The sequence below is a fragment of the Enoplosus armatus genome, chromosome 2 (assembly GCF_043641665.1).
Source record: "Enoplosus armatus isolate fEnoArm2 chromosome 2, fEnoArm2.hap1, whole genome shotgun sequence".
In the NCBI taxonomy this organism is placed as follows: domain Eukaryota; kingdom Metazoa; phylum Chordata; class Actinopteri; order Centrarchiformes; family Enoplosidae; genus Enoplosus; species Enoplosus armatus.
Window position 1 is genome coordinate 14,414,903 of NC_092181.1, and position 4,057 is coordinate 14,418,959.

Genomic DNA, 4,057 nt, shown 5'->3' on the forward strand with positions numbered 1-4,057 from the left:
GGTGCTACGCAAAAGAGCCAAAAGAGTTCCCAGCCTTGACTACACAGTTTGGTTTATGACCCCTTAAAACAAAGCTCCAAGTCACGTCTGAGTTGTACGCAGTTCAACCAGAGAGTTTTCTCTACTTGGGTCGTTTCAATTAAAGTTTCAGAGGCCTGAGGATGTAAAACTGTATGGTACTAAAGAAAAGCAAAAGGAACTAAAAGGTAGAGACCGCTCTGGTTTATCGTGCAACCCCTTGTGGGGGTCTTGACCCTCTGGGCTGATAAGCACTGACAATAATCAGCAACTTGAACTTGAGCCATGCTCTTGAAGCTGCATGGTGCTTCAAACCACACCGTTTTACAGTCCCTGTGCTCGCAAAGGCAGAGGGCATTTCTCTTGCTTGTACCAGTTTACACAACAGCTCCATTGACGCGCAATTTAAGGGATAAGTGATACAAAGTGCGACCCACTCATGGTGTTGGTCTGTGAGGCGGAGCAGGTTACCCTGAGCCCACGCTCCAGCCATCACAGGATCCCTGTCTCTGCCGCTTCCTACGCAGACTGAACATGTGTGTGTGTGTGTCTGTGTGTATACATGATTGACTGTGTGTTTGAGTGTGATATCTTGATCAAATTCCCAATTACACAGATGAATGTCACTTCAATTCTGTGCTCTCTGTAGAAATGCACAAACAAACAGACATAAACGTCACACAAACACACCCACTCATGCACACAAAAACAGAAACAGAAAACACACATACATACACAGGCCGGAGGCACCAGGCACTTCATTTGCTATTCCACCCCCTCTCCTCATTCTCGGCACCCTCATATTCCACTCTGGCCTCCCCAACACTCAACCCACAGTCACTATAGCAACCTCACACAGAGATACCGGCAGCCAGAGGGCTAATCATGTCGTTACAACATCTGTCAGAAAACGGAGACACACACCCTCAAGCATACAACTGCATATACCCCCAGCAGCACTTGGACCCAGGTGTCCACGCATCCTCACAAACCGATAGGAAACCATGCATCTTTACACATGCTCACAGGCATATGTCCATTAACACACACACACACACACACACACACACACACACGCATGCACACAAGCTACAACAAGGTCAAGTTAAAGACAAGTTTCTTACCTTTGCTCATGGTTCATCCTGGAACATGAAGTTTAAAAGTGGGAGCTGAAATAAAACAAGACAAGATTTTTCATGTGAGTTTGAACGGTCTGCACACTTGATCTGTGAACAAAAAGCCATATTGATTATTTGGGTTTTTTTCTTGGCCAAGGGAGAATCATTTGCTTGAAAACCTGTCTTGGATGAGACAGAGAGATAAATGAAGGGAGGCCTGCACAGGGATTTGCTGGTAAAATAGGCCAATCAAGTCTGCTACAGAAACATGCCTGCTGGGTATGTTGCTCTGCTGCCACCTGTAGACCAGACCTGGTACTCCAACTACACACTACAGTTTTAGGACACTGACCTTCGAACATCCACACAAATCCAACTTATTAAACTGGGAAAACGGGAACTGGGATATAGGACTGGCAGTTGAGTTGAGCAAACTAAGTGATTGCTGCCCTAGATAGTCGTAGACCTGCAATGTTCCACATGCTTTCTGATTCAAAACCAATCCCCTCGATAACATCTTACTTCCTTCAGAGTACAGCACATGCGACTCCCAGTGAAGCACTCTGCTCGCCTCAGTATACTCTGTGCATCCTCTAACAATACTTTGAAAGAGTTTGATGAAATCTATTTTTGTTTTTTGAAGTTTGCTGGGGCTTGCTTCCAAAATGAGTCACACACAAACTCAACTCGAAACTCCAGCCAGCCTCAGAAAAGGAAAGTGCCACTCAGAGAAACACACACAGCCTACGTGCAGCCTCTGCATCTTTTAAGAAACCAAAGAGGGGTGAGCGAATGCTTTATATTTAGAATGGTGACGCTATGCGAAGTTGAGCGCTAACATGAGAGGAAAGCTCAGCGATGCGTTGGAGAGCTGCATATTCAATAATGTATCAGAGGCAGCGTTTTAAAAACAGCTGGGGATCGCCGCTCTGTCTTGTCCTGTCTGCCGGTCTGTCTCTTTGCATGTCTTTCCTCCAGTCTGTCCACTGCGACGGCAGCAGATTTGCCACTCCTGTGGGGAGCTGATGTTTGGTTAAACTTTCATCCTGTCGACAGTGTCTTCTTCGCTCGCTCTTTCTGTCCCTGAGGATGAGTCTCTATCTGTGCTTCCTTCGCTTGCTCTTCTCAGAAGCAAGATCCCACCCCTTTCGCTTTCTTTTTGTACTCCCTCTCTGTGTCTTTCTCCGCGGACATGGCACAGCCTTTTAGCTACATAAATCACGCACAAATCTGGCCCAGAACAAATCTGCTTTTGACAGTAAGGGAAGGAAGTTTATGTGTGCGCATGTGTCTGTCTGAAGGTCATCATGATATTCAGTACTTACCTGTTTCAGTACATAGGTCCACTGTGCTGCTTCATCCTTGAGGAATGAAAGAGCAAGAAATCTCCCCAGAATTCTCCTGCAAGAGAGAAGGAGAGATACAGAGGGAAGGCAAAGGGGGGCGGGGAAGGGAAGAGGAAAAGCAGGAGAGGGATTAGGAACAGAGCCTTAGCCTTTCAGAACTCTTAAAGCCAACTCTGGCTTTCAACTAAGTTCCCTGTGTTTGTGTCTGCTTGCACTTGCCTTTGCATTAGTGTGTATGTTCATGTTACAGCATGCAACAATTGGAAGCTTCGATCTGAATGCTTTGACATAAACACAATTAAGGTGCAATGATTCTTCCAAAAGCAGGCCAGGTCAAATGGACAGCCCCTATACTGGGGGCTTTTAAGGCTTTTAAGGCTTCCATGCCGGCTACTTATAAGCTGCACGGGCTGTGAGGAGATGAGGGACTAAAAAGCCAGAGTGGGAAAAGCATACAGCACCTCAGTATGATAAGTACACACTCTGACAGATCAAAGGGGTTGCATTAGGACACGTGTGAATACTAGCATAGAGGTGTGTGAAACGTAAGCAAAGAGAGGCCGTGTACACATGCACCCGCGCACACACACACACACACACACACACACACATCCAGATGCTACTCTTCCATGTTGTGCGACTGCAATGACCCTGTGCTGTTATCCAGAATTCTTCTGCCATCTATGGAGTGCAGCGGAGCGCACCAAGCTGTAGCAAAATAGAAATCACTTCGCTGGTGGAGTGAAATCAGGATGGGTCTCAGAAGGATCATGGGCAGTTGCACAGTTACTTTTGTTATGAAATCCGTCCTCAGTTGAACTTGGAGGCCTCAGACAAAATAACCTTCCACAGTAGTGCTGTGTATCAGCCACTGCAGTACAGCAGGTTTTTACTTTTTTTAATGTAAATATCAAATCTGAGCAGTTCTGATTCTTGTTGTAAGCCCTCATTTACAGACTGACACACTTTGCAGCCGGCCGTGAGAAGTTACAGCCATTATGTTTTACTGTAATAATAATAAGAATGACATTACAGCACGTATACTATTGACAATATTAAGATGTTAGAGGGATTCTGTCATTGGCAACTGGAGCAAGGTGCCATAACAAAGAGCCACCACTAGTCTGTGCTGTTACACCACTCCTGTGTTTGTGCTGCTGACCGACTTACTAAATAAGGGCAGAGACGATGATGGCAGCATACATTAACGGCAGGATCTGATAATGTAAAGATCATGAGTGATTTAATTGGAAATGAAAACTAGGACATATGTCATTTCCATTGCATTATTTACATAACACCTGATGTTTTCAGGTCATAACGGCAACATCTCACACAATGTAATCAAAAGCCATCTGAAGAATCTGTGCCTGGCTCTGATGATCTGCCTCAGACATGACAGATAGCTTTGCATATATGTGCTCCGTGGCAAATGCATGTGCTCTATGTGTGAAAACTAGTTCACACTTTATTTTCAGTTGATGACACATTCCTCCCTGGATTCCTCTCCTCTCGCACCGTGTTTCTTCTGTAACGATCTGACAATGGCTGGTGAAATCATTTTTGGTGGAGGAT